Source organism: Colobus angolensis, unplaced genomic scaffold (assembly GCF_000951035.1).
Source record: "Colobus angolensis palliatus isolate OR3802 unplaced genomic scaffold, Cang.pa_1.0 Scaffold106, whole genome shotgun sequence".
Lineage (NCBI taxonomy): Eukaryota > Metazoa > Chordata > Mammalia > Primates > Cercopithecidae > Colobus > Colobus angolensis.
In genome coordinates, this window is record NW_012111586.1 from 3170996 (window position 1) to 3186360 (window position 15365).

The 15365-nt window shown below is 40.9% G+C and overlaps 1 protein-coding gene and 1 pseudogene across 1 annotated transcript in view; both read right to left on the reverse strand.

Moving 5' to 3' along the window:
- Positions 1–15365, reverse strand: part of ZSWIM5 (zinc finger, SWIM-type containing 5) — a 206431-nt gene that overhangs the window by 61604 nt on the left and 129462 nt on the right. The gene's annotated exons all lie outside the window — the stretch shown is intronic.
- Positions 116–832, reverse strand: LOC105514742 (annotated as a pseudogene).

Below are 15365 nucleotides of genomic sequence, written 5' to 3' on the forward strand. Positions count from 1 at the left end.
GTTACATATGTATACTTGTGCCATGTTGGTGTGCTGCACCCATCAACTCGTCAGCACCCATCAATTCATCATTTATATCAGGTATAACTCCCCAATATTTTCTTTAAGAAATGAAAAACTAAGAAGAAAATGTCACTCAACATCGTTGGCATAGCAACAGGTCATCAGGAAAAAAAAAATACTGTGATAAACTTGTCTCTTTAATACCGAGAATAAACTCTAGGCCAAGCTTCAATATGCTTCCTGTTTTTTCACTAGATATTTCTTTTACTGCTGCTCTTCATTCTTTTCCACATTTCATATTAGAGGACTGGTACAACCTTTAAAACTTCATTGAATCCAGTATCTACTGATTTCTTCTCAGATGCACCATAACCCATCAGATAGCCTGGCAGTTTCATTCTCATGAATACTCGAGTAGCCATGAAAAACCTCAATAGGACACACACGAATCCAATGAATATAAGAAATCTATTGAGTTTTGGGATATTTGGTGCATTTGATGGGTCCAGGATTATGAAACCTAAACCTCCCATTGTAAACAGGAAGCTGGATACAAGCCCTTCCATAATATATTGTCCATTTACTCTGTAGGCCAAGAAAGCTACTGGCCTCTGATGCCTGTGTTCATCAGTCATAGAGCCAACACTTGGAGGTTCAACAATAACATCAAAAATTATTCCTCTGGTGATGAGGAAGACGCTACCACCAGAGCACACAGAGTCATGGCCGATGGCATGGGCAGCCAGGGTGGCTTCTTCAGCTTCAGGTTGGGACATTAGAGCACAAAGAATGGGACACAATACAAAGTCTCCATGTTGGTGGCAGCAAGGGCTGTTCTCCACAGGAATTTAATTCATAGGCTGCAATTCCTTTTTATTTCTGATACTACTGATTTTTCAAAGTTTTATTCTTTCTGCGTAGTTTGTATTTCCCCCAAATTGTCTTTCCATGTTTGTTAGTTCTACTATCTTCCACAGTATTCCACACTGTTGACCATTCACTTTTTGAAACTCAATGCTACCCTGACTTTGATAATAACTTGCTAGTTTTTTTCCCATTACTGTGTTAATTCCTACATTGGCTCCTCTTTTATCAGCTGTTTATTCAAGGATGTTTTCAATCAACACTTATAGAACATTTATTGTTTTATAGGTATCGTGCTTGGTGAGGGACACTCAGAAATTAGCAAAACATGGTTCCTGACCTGACTTCTCAAGTTATCTTACTTTTCTCTTGGTATTCAATTTTTCTTTTTTTTAAATTTTAATTTTTGTGGGTACATAGTAGGTATATATATTTATGGGGTACATGAGATGTTTTGATATAGACATGCAATGCATAATCACAACATGGAACATGGGGTATCCATTACCTCAAATATTTATTCTTTGTGTTACAAACAATCCAATTATACTCTTTCAGTGATTTAAAAATGTACAATTAAATTATTTATTGATTATAATTATCCTGTTGTGCTATCAAATACTAGGTCTTTTTCATTCTAACTATTTTTTGTACCAATTAACCATCCCCACCTCCCCAACATCCTCCCACTACCCTTCCCAGTCTCTCGTAACCATCTTTCTACTCTCTCTGTGAGCTCAATTGTTTTGATTTTTAGATCTCACAAATAAGTGAGAACATGCGATGATGTTTGTCTTTCTGTGCCTGGCTTATTTCACCTAGCATAATAACCTCCAGTTCCATCTATGTTGTTGCAAATCACAGAATCTCTTTTTTTTGAGATAGGGTCTCACTGTGTCACCCAGGCTGGAGTGCAGTGACATGATCATGGCTCACTGCAGCCTTAACTTCCTAGGCTCAAGCAATTCTCCTGCCTCAGCCTCCCCAATAGTTGAGACTACAGGTGCATGCCACCAACACCTGGCTACTTTTTTGTAATTTTTGTAGAGATAGAGTTTTGCCATGTTGCCCAGGCTGGCCTTGAACTCCTGAGCTCAAACAATCTGCCTGCTTCGACCTCCCAAAGTGCTGGGACTACAGGTGTGAGCCACTGCACCCAACTGATCTCATTCTTCTTTATTGCTGAATAGTACTCTATTGTGTATAAGTACCACATTTTCTTTATCCATTCATCTGCTGATGGACACTTAGGATGGTTCCAAATCTTGGCTATTGTGAACAGTGCTGCAACAAGCACGCAAGTGCAGGCCTCTCTCTGATATACTAATTTCCCTTCTTTGGGGTATATACCCAGCAGTGGGACTGCTGAATCATATGGTAGCTCTGCTTAGCTTTTTGAGGAATTTTCAAACTGTTCTCCGTAGTGGTTTTACTAATTTACTTTGCCACCAACAGTGTACGAGGCTTCCCTTTTCTCCACATCCTCACTGGCACTTGTTATTGCCTGTCTTTTGGATACAAGCCATTTTTACTGAGGTGAGATGGTATGTCATTGCAGTTTAGATTTGTATTTCTCTGATGACAAATGATACTGAGTACCTTTTCATACACTCATTTGCCAATTATATGTCTTCTTTTGAGAAATGTCTGTTCAGATCTATTGCCCATTTTAAAATCAGATTATTAGATTTTTTTCCTATTGAATTAAGTTCCGTATATATTCCAGTGATTAATCCCTTGTCAGATGGGTAGTTTGCTAATATTTTCTCCTATTCTGTGGGCTGTCTCTTCACGTTGTTGATTATATCCTTTCTGTACAGAAGCTTTTTAACTTGATGTGATCCCATTTATCCATTTTTGCTTTGGTTGCCTGTGTTTATGGGTTATTACTCAAGAAATCTTTGCCCAGTCCAGTGTCCTAGAGAGTTTCCCCAATGTTTTCTTGTAGTAGTTTCACAGTTTCAGGTCTTAGATGTAAGTCTTTAATCCATTTTTATCTGATTTTTGTATATGGCTAGAGATGGGGGTCAAGTTTCATTTCTTCTGCATATGGATATCCAGTTTCCCAGCATCCATTTATTGAAAAAACTGTCTTTTCCTCAGTGTATGTTCTTGGCATCTTTGTAACAAATGAGTTCAATGTAGGTGTGTGGATTTGTTTCTGGGTTTTCTATTCTGTTCCATTGGTCTATGTGTCTATTTTATGACAGTACCATGCTATTTTAGTTACTATAGCTCTGTAGTAAAATGTTAAGTCAAGTAATATGATAACTCCAGTTTTGTTCTTTTTGCTTAGGATAGCTTTCATTATTCCAGGTCTTTTGTGGTTTCATATAACAAAAAACAATTTTGGAATTGTTTTTTCTATTTCTGTTAATAATGTCATTGGTATTTTGATAGGGGTTACATTGAATCTGTAGATTAAGTAGTATGAGTATTTTAACAATATTGATTTTTCCAATCCATGAACATGGAATATCTTTCCATTTTTTGGTGTCTTCTTCAATTTCTTTCATCAGTGTTTTATAGTTTTCATTATAGAGAACTTTCATTTCTTTGGTTAACTCCTAGGCATTTATCTGTGGCTATTGTAAATGGGATTACTTTTCAAATTTAGTTTTTAGATGGTTCACTGCTCGCATATACAATTGCTACTGATTTTTTTTTTTTTTTTTTAGGTGGAGTCTCACTGTTGTCGCCCTGGCTGGAGTTGCAGTGGCACGATCTCAGCTCACTACAACCTCTGCCTCCTGGGTTCAAGCAATTCCCCTGCTTCAGCCTCCTGAGTAGCTGAGATTACTGGTGCCCACCATCACGCCTGGGTAATTTTTGTATTTTTAGTAGAGGTAGAGTTTCACCATGTTGGGCAGGCTTGTCTCAAACTCCTGACCTTACGTGATCCGCCTGCCTTGGCCTCCCAAAGTGATGGGATTACAGATGTGAGCCACCGTGCCCGGCCTGCTGATTTTTGTATGTTGATTTTGTATCCTGCAATTTTACTGAATTTATTCATCAATTCTAATAGTTTTTTGGTGGAGTCTTTGGGTTTTTCCAAATATAAGATCATATCATCTGCAAATGAGGATAATTTCACTTCTTCCTTTCCAATTTAAATGCCCCTTATGCCCCTCTCTTATTTGCTTGCACTAGCTAGGACCTCCAGCATTATGTTGAATAACAGTGGTAACATGGGGCATCCTTGTCACGTTCCAGATCTTAGAGAAAAGGTTTTCAGTTTTTCCCCATTCAGTATATTAGCTGTGGGTCTGCCATATATGTCTTTTATTACGTTGAGGTATATTCCTTCTATACTCATTTTAAGTGTTTTTATCATGAAGAGATCTTGGATTTTATCAAGTGCTTTTTCAGCGTCAATTGAAAGGATCATACGGTTTTTATCCTTTATTCTGCTGATATGATGTATCATATTGATTGATTTCTATATATTGAACCATCCTTGCATCCCAGGGATAAATCCCACTTGGTCATGATGAATGATCTTTTTAATGTATTTTGAATTCAGTTTGCTAGTATTTTGTTGAGGATTTTTTGCATCAATATTCATCAGAGACATTGGCATGTAGTTTTATTTTTTTGATATGTCTGTCTGGTTTTGGTATCAGGGTAATACTTGCCTTGTAGAATGAGTTTGGAAGTATTTCTTCTCCTCTATTTTCAGAATAGTTTGAGTAAGATTGGTATTAATCCTTCTTTAAATGTTTGGTAGAATTCAGCTGGGTCTCAGACTTTTCATTACTGGGTGACTTTTTATTATGGCTTTGATCTTGTTACTTTATTTGGTCTGTTCAAGTTTTGGATTTTTTCATGGTTCAGTCTTGATAGGTTATATGCATCTTGAAATTTGTCCATTGCTTTTAGATTTTCTGATTTATTGGCATATAGTTGTTCACAGTAACCACTACTGATCCTTTGAATTTCTGTGTTATCAGCTGTAATGTCTCCTTTTTCATCTCTGATTTTATTTATTTGGGTCATCTCTCTTTTTTTCTTAGTCTGGCTAAAGGTTTGTCAATTTTTTTTTTTGTATTGTTTTCTTCATTTCAATTTATTTCTGCTCTGATCTTTATTATTTCTTTTTTCTATTAATATTAATTTTGGGTTTGGTTTGCTCTTGCTTTTCTATTTCTTTAAGACACATCATTAGATTGTTTATTTGAAGTTTTTCTTCTTTTTGATCAAGGTACTTATAGCTATACATTTCCCTCTTAGTAGTGCTTTTGCTGTATCCCATAGATTTTAGTATATTGTGTTTCCATTATCATTGGTTTTAAGAAATTTTTCAATTTCCTCTTAATTTCTTTATTGACCCACTGGTCATTCAGAAGCATATTGTTTAATTTCCATGTATTTGTATAGTTTCCAAAATTCCTGTTATTAATTTCTAGTGTATTCCATTGTGGTCAGAGAAGATGTTTATTTCAGTTTTTTTTTTTCTTTTTACTGTTTTAAGACTTGTTTTGTAACCTAACATGTGGTTTATCTCTGAGAATAATCCATGTGCTGAGGAAAAGAATGTGTATTCTGCAGTTGCTGGCTGAAATGTTCTGTAAATATCTATTAGTTGCATTTGGTCTATAGTGCAGATTAAATTCAATGTTTCTTTGTTGATTTTCTGTCTGGAAGATGTGTCCAATGCTAATAGTAGGATGTTGGAAGTCTCCAGCTATTACTATACTGAAGTCTATCTCTCTATTTAGCTGTAATAGTGTTTGCTCTATATATTTGGGTGCTCCAGTGTTGGGTGTATATATATTTATAATTACTATATCCTCTTACTGAACTAACCCCTTTATCATTATATTGTGACCTTCTTATAGTTTTTGTCTTGAAATCTATTTTGTCTGACAAAAGTATAGCTACTCCTGCTCCTTTTTGTTTTCATTGACATGAAATATCTTTTTCAATCCCTTTTCAGTCTATGTTTGTCTTTATAAGTGAAGTGTGTTTCTTGTAGGTAACAGATCATTGGGTCTATTTTTTTTTTAATCCATCCAGCCACTTTATGTCTTTTTACTGGAGAGCTTAGTCTATTTACATTCAGTGTTGTTATTGATAAGTAAGGACTTAGTCCTGCCATTTTGTTATTTGTTTTCTGGTTGTTTTGTGGTCTTCTCTTCCTTCTTTCCTTCCTGTTTTCCTTTAGTGAAGGTGATTTTCTCTGGTGATATGATTTAGTTTCTTATTTTTAACTTTCTGTGTATCTGTTGTATTGTTTTTGGCCTGAAGTTACCACGAGGCTTGCAAATACTATCTTATAACCCATTATTTTAAATTGATAAAAACTTACACCATTTGAATAAGCAAACAAGCCAAAAGAAACCTAATAAAAACTCTACAACTTACCTTTGTCCCCCTGCTTTTTAACTTTTTGTTTCTACTTGTATCTTATTATGCTATGTCTTGAAAGTTGTAGTTATTATTTGTGATTGGTTCAGTTTAGTCTTTCTACTTAAGAGTAGTCTACACATCACAGTTAAAGCAATATAATATTCTGTGTTCTTCTGTCTACTTACTATCACCAGTGAGTTCTGTACCTTCATATGATTTTTTCTTGTTCACTAACATCCTTTTTGTACTGATAGAAGTACTCCCTTTTAGCATCTCTTGTAGGCCAGTTCTGGTGTTGATGAAATCCCTCAGTTTTTGTTTGTCTGGGAAAGTCTTTATTTCTCCTTCATGTCTGAAGGGTATTTTTGCCAAACATACTATTTTAGGATAAAAGTTTTTTTTCCTTCACTTTAAACATGTCATGCCACTCTCTCCTGGCTCGTAAAGTTTCCACTGAAAGGTCTGCTGCCGGACTCCATTGTATGTTACTTTTTAATTTTCTCTTGCTGCTTTTAGGATCCTTTCTTTATCCTTGACCTTTGGGAGCTTGATTATTAAATGTCTTGAATTAGTCTTCTTTGGGTTAAATATGCTTGGTATTCTATAACCTACTTGTACTTGGATACTGATATATCTTCCTCTAGGTCTGGGAAGTTCTCTGATATAATCCCTTTGAATAAATTCTCTACCCCCAATCTCTTTCTCTATGTCCTCTTTAAGGCCAATAACGCTTAGATTTGCCCCTTGAAGCTATATTCTGGATCTTGCAGGTATGTATCACTCATTTTATTCTTTTTTTCTTTTATTTCCTCAGACTGTGAATTTTCAAATAGCCTGTCTTCAAGCTAATTCCTTCTTCTGCTTGATGAATTCTGCTATTAAAAGACTCTGATGCATTCTTCTGTATGCTAATTGCATTTTTCAGCTCCAGAATTTCTGCTTCTTTTGGATTATTTCAATCTCTTTGTTAAATTTATCTGATAGAAGTCTAAATTCCTTCTTTGTGTTATCTTGAATTTCTTTGAGTTTCCTCAAAACAGCTATTTTGAATTCTTTCTGAAAGGTCACACATCTCTGTTTCTCTAGGATTGGTTTCTGGTACCTTTAGTTCATTTGATGAAGTCATGTTTTCCTGGATGATGTTGATGCTTGTAGATGTTTGTCAGTGTCCGGGCATTGAAGAGTTAAGTATTTGTTGTAGTCTTCTCAGCCTGGGCTTGTTTGTACCTGTCCTTCTTGGGAAGGCTTTCCAGATATGTGAAAGGACTTGGGTATTGTGATCTAAGCTGTATCTGCTTTAGTGGTTACCCCAACCCCAGTAATGCTGTGGTTCTTGCAGACCCATAGAGGACCACCTTGGTGGTCTAGAACAAGATCCAGAAGAATTCTCTGGGAAACCAGGCAGAGACTCTTGTTCTCTTCCCTTAGTTTCTTCCAAACAAATGGGATCTTTCTCTGTTCTGAGCTACCTGGAGCTGGTAGTGGTGTGATATAAGTACCCTTGTGGCCACCACCACTAGGACTGTGCTTGGTCAAATCTGAAGCCAGCACCAAATTAGGTCTCACCCAAGGTTTGCTATAACCACTCCCTGGCTATCATCTGTGTTCACTCAAGGCCCTGAGGCTCCACAATCAGCAGGTGGCAAAGCCAGCCCGGCCTGTGTCCTTCTCTTCAGGATGGTGGGTTCCTCCAGACTCTGGGTGTGTCCAGAGGGGCCATCCCGGAGCCAGGGACTAGAGTAAAAAAACCTTAGATGTTCACCTGCTGTTCCATTGTACTGTGGCTGAACTGGCACTCAAACCACAAGACATAGTCCTTCCTCTCAGGCCTCTGAGCCCAAGCTAAGCCATCGTATCCCCTGTGCCCTGCATGTATGTAAGTCCAGATGGCCCGAAGCAAGTGAAGAATCACAAAAGAAATGAAAATGGCCAGTTCCTGACTTAACTGATGACATTCCACCACAAAAGAAGTGAAAATGGCTGGTCCCTGCCTTTACTGATGACATTACCATGTAAAATTCCTTCTCTTGGCTCATCCTGGCTCAAAAGCTCCCCCACTGAGCACGTTGTGACCCCCACCCTTGCCAGCCAAGGAACAACCCCCTTTGATTGTAATTTTCCACTACCTACCCAAATCTTGTAAAACCTCCCCATCCCTATCTCTCTTCATTGACTCTCTTTTTTGACTCAGCCCACCTGCACCCAGGTAAAATAAACAGTCTTTTTGCTCACACAAAGTCTGTTTGGTGGTCTCTTCACACGGACACGCGTGACACTTCCCACTCTTCCTGCCCCTTTCCAAAGGCAGAGGAGCCTCCCATGGCCGCCACTACCACAGGCCCATGAGGAGTACTGCTAGACTACCACTTAAGGCCCAAGTCCTCTCCAGTCAGCTTGTGGTGAATGTTGCCTGGCTTGGGACTCACCCTTCAGGGCAGTGATCTCTCCAATGGCCCAGGGCAGGTCTAGAAAAGCCATCCAAGAGCCAAGCCCTGGAATTGAGGACCCCAAGAGGCCACTTGGTGCTCTAGACCCTGTGGCTAAGCTGGTACCTAAGGTGCAAGACAAAGTCCCCTTTGTTTTTACTTCCACTTTTCTCAAGTGGAAGGCATCTTGCCCCATAGCCACCAAAGCTGGGAATGTCCTGAGACTCACCTTAAGCCAGCAAGTTTCAGAGTCTCACCCAAGGTTCTCATGGGTATCACTGCTGGTTATTCAGGGCCCCCAGGGCTCTTCAGTTAGCAGGCAATGAATCCTGTCAGGACTAGTTCCTTCCCTTCAAAGGCAGCAGGTTCCTTTCTGGCCCAAGGTGTATCAAGAAATGTAGTACAGGGAGCTAGGGCCTGGAAAGGGGGCTTCACGACTCTGACTTGTGCCCTATCCTGGTGTGGGTGAGCTGGTATCCAAGATGCAAGACAAACTCATCCCCACTCTTCCCTCTCCTCTCCTCAAGCAAAGGGACGGGGCCTCTTTTGGAGCTGTAAGCTGAACTGCCTGGGGTTAAGGGAAGGGTGATGCCATCACTCCCTCAGCTACCCCAGCTGGTGTCTCAGTAGGTCACATGTCTCCCCACAGTCCACTGTCTCTGGGCCCAGTTCAGCATTAGGACTTGCTAGGAGTTGCAGTCCTTGCAGCCTAGACTGCCTTTCGAGTTTATTTAAGGCCCCAGAGCACTTTAGCCCACAGATGTGAGGCTTGCTGGAACTCAAGTTTGGACTGCTGGGACTGGCAATTCCTCTTTGGCTAGGGCCGATTTAAATGCTCTCTCTATGGGGAGGTGTCAGCTGAGTTTGGTCTGGTTTTGTTTTCTGTTATAACAGGGCAGCACTGAGTTTAATGCCTCAGAAATGCTGCAATTTGTGTTTTCCCAAAGCACCAAAATGCTTTCCACACCATGCTATGACTGCAGGGCGACTGGGCAGGTGTGGACTGGTGATTCAAGACTTTTTCCTACTTCCTCAGTGCCTCTTTTAGCAATATGAAGTTAAAACCAGGTATTGTGAGTGCTCACCTGATTTTTGGTTCTTATGTGGGTACTTTTTTTGTGTGTAGATGGTTCTTAGATTGGTGTCCTCATTTGAGGAGGTAGGGAACAAATGGTGTAGCCTTCTAGTCTGCCATCTCGTTCTGCCTCCTTCCTCAATCTTTCTTTTTGGATAAGAGAAACTGAAGTCCTGGCCAGGATGCTGTATCCCAGAGAATCTTGGGGTATGGAGTTACCAGAGCAAATCACAAACAGGGAATAGAGTAATGCTAGAGGCAGAGCTGGAAGGATAGTCAAATCTAGTAACCAATCCCAAAAAGACAAGGCAATGTCTAGCTACAAACACACACAGGGACTAATACAAGAAATGGTTTCAGGGAAGTGGGGAGCAGAGCAAAGCTTGGATCTGTTCTTAAAATTCAAAGCAGGCAGCTAGCAGTTTTAGGAATTTTATTCCTGCTGTTTTAGGTTTGTTTTGGTGAGGAATGGGGTTAAGAGAAAGGAGAAGGAAAATGTTCTAAGTGTTTAAAGATTTAGCAGGGAACAGAAATACGATTTCAAACACCATTTTTATCTAAAATTTTTGATTCCAAAAATTCTGACTTTCTCCCTCAGTTCCAGGTCAATATATTTAACTGTTTATCAGAATTCTTTATGTAAATGTCCTAGAAGTATCTCAAACTTAAATTTATCTTCCTCCTAAATTCATTTATCCTCTTTTGTTCCTTAATGAATGGCAACATCATTATCAAAACCATCAATGCCACCCTAGCTAGACATTTTGGAATTCAGTTTTATGTCTTCTTCTTCACTCCTCACTCATCCAATACACTTGGGTTTTCTGTCCAGTCCATTTTACCTCTATGATATCTCCTTTTTGTATCATTGCTTATACCAGTACTGGTTAAGAAATAGATTAGGAAAGGGCCTGGCCGGGCACAGTGGCTCAAGCCTGTAATCCCAGCACTTTGGGAGGCCGAGATGGGCGGATCACGAGGTCAGGAGATCGAGACCATCCTGGCTAACACGGTGAAACCCCGTCTCTACTAAAAAATACAAAAAACTAGCCGGGCGAGGTGGCGGGCGCCTGTAGTCCCAGCTACTCGGGAGGCTGAGGCAGGAGAATGGTGTAAACCCGGGAGGCAGAGCTGGCAGTGAGCTGAGATCTGGCCACTGCACTCCAGCCTGGGCGACAGAGCGAGACTCCGTCTCAAAAAAAAAAAAAAAAAAAAAAAAAAAAAGGAAAGGGCCTGTAGAATACTATGGAACCTGTCGTGGAAAGCTAATATAAGTATGGGATAAACATGTATACAGAAGTAGTAGTTCCTGGGGAAGGTTGAGAATCACATCTCAAGTTGATTGTGGCAATTGCAGCCTAATTTCAGACAAAAATTAAGATACGGGAATTGGAAGTGTAATGAGGAATATAGGTTCCTTCAGCACAGTAGTAATGAGGGAAAAGGGTTGTTTTGGTGACAGTTGTGGTGACAAAGACAGGCCAATACTGGTCCTGAACCAAGGTAGCCAGTTCAAGAAGAGGCAAGAAAGCTTGGAAATAATTCTGGGGGAAAAGATAGTGGGAATGAGGCACAAAAGCAGGCCATAGCCCAGCTGTCAGGGTACAGAGCTATTCTTCTCTCTGGTGCTTGTACAGGCCTGGGGGATGGGGGCAAAACTCAGGTCTCAAAAAGGAGGTCAGAGAAGTAGAACAGCCTCTCCGTGTGGGATAAGAAGAGATATAGAGAGCTACTCTTTGACAGTATCACTCAAATAGAGAGAGCTCAGTTATTATATAAACACTGCAACTTTGAGTGTAAAGCAACATAACATTTTTGCTAGTTAGCAAGAGCTCCCGAAAGCCTATCTGCCTGTTCTTTCTTTATTCCTTTTAATTTTTTTTTTTTGAGACAGGGTCTTACTCTGTTGTCCATGCTGAGGACAGTAGCATGACACTGTTTATTGCAGCCTCGACATCCTGGGCTCAAGCAATTCTCCTGCGTCAGCTTCCCAAGTAGCTGGGACCACAAGCACACACCACCATGCACAGCTAATTTTTTTATTTTTTGTAGAGATGAGGTCTCACTATGTTGTTCAGGCTGTTCTCCTGGACTCCGGCAATCCTGTTGCCTTGACCTCCCAAAGTGCTGGGATTACAGGTGTGAGCCACCATGCCCAGCTCTGACTGTTCTTTCTGAGGTTGTTTGTAGGACTTGATTGGCTCTGTTGAACAACTGGGAAAGGCAGGTCCTTTGGCATGTGGACTACTCTATTATACAGGCCACCCCCCTACTCTCATTGCCTCTTCCACACTAGTAGTTAAGTTATTGAATTAGTCCGTTCTTGCACTGCTATAAAGAAATAACTGAAACTGGGTAATTTGTAAAGAAAAGTTTAATTGGATCACGGTTCCACAGGATGTACAGGAAGCATGTCTGGGAGGCCTCAGGAAACTTACAAGACAAAGGGGAAGCAGGCATGTCTTACATGGCTGGTGCAGAAGGAAGAGAGAGAAGTCGGAGGTGCTAAACACTTTTATTTATTATTTTGAGACAAAGTCTGGTTCTATCACCAGGCTGGAGTGCAGTGGCGCAATTTTGGTTCACTGCGATCTCTGCCTCCTGGGCTCAAGCCATTCTCCCACCTCAACCTCCCAAATAGCTGGGACTACAGGTACGCACCATGATGCCCAGCTAATTTTTGAATTTTTTGTGGAGACAGGGTTTTTCCATGTTTCCTGGGCTGGTCTCAAACTCCTGTGTGCAAGCAATCCACCCACCTCGGCTTCTCAAAGTGCTGGGATTACAGGTGTGAGCCTCTGCGCCCGGCCTACACACTTTTAAATAACCAGATCTCATGAGAACTCACTTACTATCATGAGAACAGCAAGGGATAAATGCATCTCCATGATCCAGTCACCTCCCATCATGCCCCTTCTCCAACAGTGAAGATTACAAATTCAATATGAGATTTTGGTAGGGACACAAATCCAAACCATATCATTCTGCCCCTGGCCCCTTCTAAATCTCATATCCTTCTTACATTGCAAAATACAATCATCCCATCTCAACAGTCCCCCAAGTCTTAACTAATTTCAGCATTAACTCAAAAGTCCACTGTCCAAAATCTCATCTGAGACAAGGCAAGTCCCTTCCACCTATGAGCCTGTAAAATCAAAAACAAGTTAGTTACTTCTAAGATACAATGGAAATACAAGCATTGGGTAAATACACCTGCCATTTCAAAAGGGAGAAATCAGCCAAAAGAGAGCGGCTACAGGCCCCAGGCAAGTCCAAAACCCAGCAGGGCAGTCACTAAACCTTAAAGCTCCAAAATAATCCCCTTTGACTCCAAGTCTCACATCCACGTCACAGTGATGCAATGGGTGGGCACCTAAGTCCTTGAGCAGCTCCACCCACTGAGAATTCAGCTCCCATGGCTGCTTTCAAGAGCTAGTACTGAGTGCCTGTGGCTTTTCCAAGTGCACAGTATAAGCTATTGGTGGACATTCCATCCTGGGATCTGGGGGACAGCAGTCCCCTTCTCACAGCTCTACCAGGCAGTGCTCCAGCGGGGAATCTGTGTGGGGGCTCCAACCCACATTTCCCCTCCACACTGCCCTAGTAGAGGCTCTCCATGAAGGCTTTGCCCCTGCAGCAGACTTGTGCCTGGACATCCAGGCATTTTCGTATATCCTGTGAAATCTAGGCAAAGGCTCCCAAGCCTCAACTCTTGACCTCTGTGCTTAACACCATGTGGAAGCCGCCAAGGCTTATGGCTTGCACCCTCTGGAGTGGCGGCCTAAGACATATCTGGGGCCCTTTTAGCCACAGACGGAGCTGGAGTGGCTGGGATGCAGGGAGCAGTGTCCTAAGGAGCAGGGTAGCGGAGCCCTGGGCCTGGCCTATGAAACCATTCTTTCCTCCTAGGTCTCTGGGCCTGTGATGGGAGGGGCTACCACGAAGGTGTCTGAAATGCTTTTGGGCCATTTTCCTCATTGTCTTGTCTTTACTTAATCAAATTTCTGCAGCCAGCTTGAATTTCTCTCCTGAAAGGGGGAATTATTTTCTACCATATGGCCAGGCTGCAAATTTTCCAAACTTTTACACTCTGTTTCCCTTTTAAATCTAATTTCTAGTTTTAGGTTAGTTAGTTTGTTTGTTTCTCTTTTTTTTGCTCACGAATATGAGTTGAGGTTGCTAAAAGCAGTCAGGCTACATCTTCAACTCCGTTGCACAGAAATTTCTTCTGCCAGGTACCCCAAATCACCACTCTCAAGTTCAAAGTTCCACAGATCCCAAGGGCAGGGGCACAGTGCCTCAAACATCTTTGCTCCAGTTCCCAAAAAGCACCCCATATTCATCTGAGACCATCTCAGCCTGGACTTCACTGTCAATATCACTATCAGCATTTCGGTCATAACAATTTAACAAGTGTCTAGGAAGTTCCAAACTTTCCTTCATCCTCCTGTTTTCTTCTAAGCCCTCCACACTTTTTTAACCTCTGCCTGTTAAACCTTTGGAACCTGTTACCTGGTTCCAAAGCTGCTTTCACATTTTCAGGTATCTTTATGGCAACGCCTGACTTTCCAGTACCAATTTTTTGTAGTGGTACATTCTTGCACTGCTATAAAAAAATACCTGAGAATGGGTAATTTATTTTTAAAAAAGAGGTTTAATTGGCTCATGGTTCTGCAGGCTGTACAGGAAGCATGGCTTGGGAGGCCTCAGGAAACTTAAAACCATGGTGGAAGGCAAAGGGGAAGCAGGTACATCTTACATGGCTGAAGCAGGAGGAAGAGAGAGAAGGGGCAGGTGCTTGTGAAAACTCACTCATTATCAGGAGAACAGAAAGGGGGAAGGATATCTGCCCCCATGATCCACTCACCTCCCACAAGGCCCCTCCTCCAACGTGGGAGATTACAACTGGATATGACATTTGAGAAGGGACGCAAATCCAAACTGTATCAGTTATCATCCAAAAGAGAAAGGTAGTTTAGGGAAACTCAAAAAACTTTAGAAAAATTCAAAAAATTCTTAAGTCAAATGAACCTAGGTTATAAATAACTTCCTTATTTATAAAGTAGAAATTATTATACCCCACAAAGTAGTTTTGAAGGCTAAATGAATTAACATATATAAAGTCCTCTGTGGACAGAAAACCAAACACTGAATTGAACAATGAGAACACTTGGACACAGGAAGGGGAACATCACACCCTGGGGCCTGTTGTGGGGTGCAGGGCAGAGCGAAGAATAGCATTAGGAGAAACACCTAATGTAAATGATAAGTTAATGGGTGCAGCAAACCAACATGGCACATGTATACCTATGTAACAAACCTGCACGTTGTACACATGTACCCTATAACTTAAAGTATAATAAAAAATAAAAATAAAAAATAAAGTGCTTTGCATGATGCTTGGAACACAGTGGGATATAAAAAGTAAAATGAAAACTGGCTTATATAACTCTTCTTCTTAAAATTTTTCTTTTTCCTTTTTTTTTTGAGATGGAGTCTCGCTCTGTCACCCAGGCTGGAGTGCAATGGCATGATCTCGCTGCAGCCTCCACCTCTCAGGTTCAAGCAATTCTCCCACCTCAGCCTCCAAAGTAGCTGGGATTACAGGTATGCACCATCATGCCTGGATGATTTTTGTATTTTTAGTA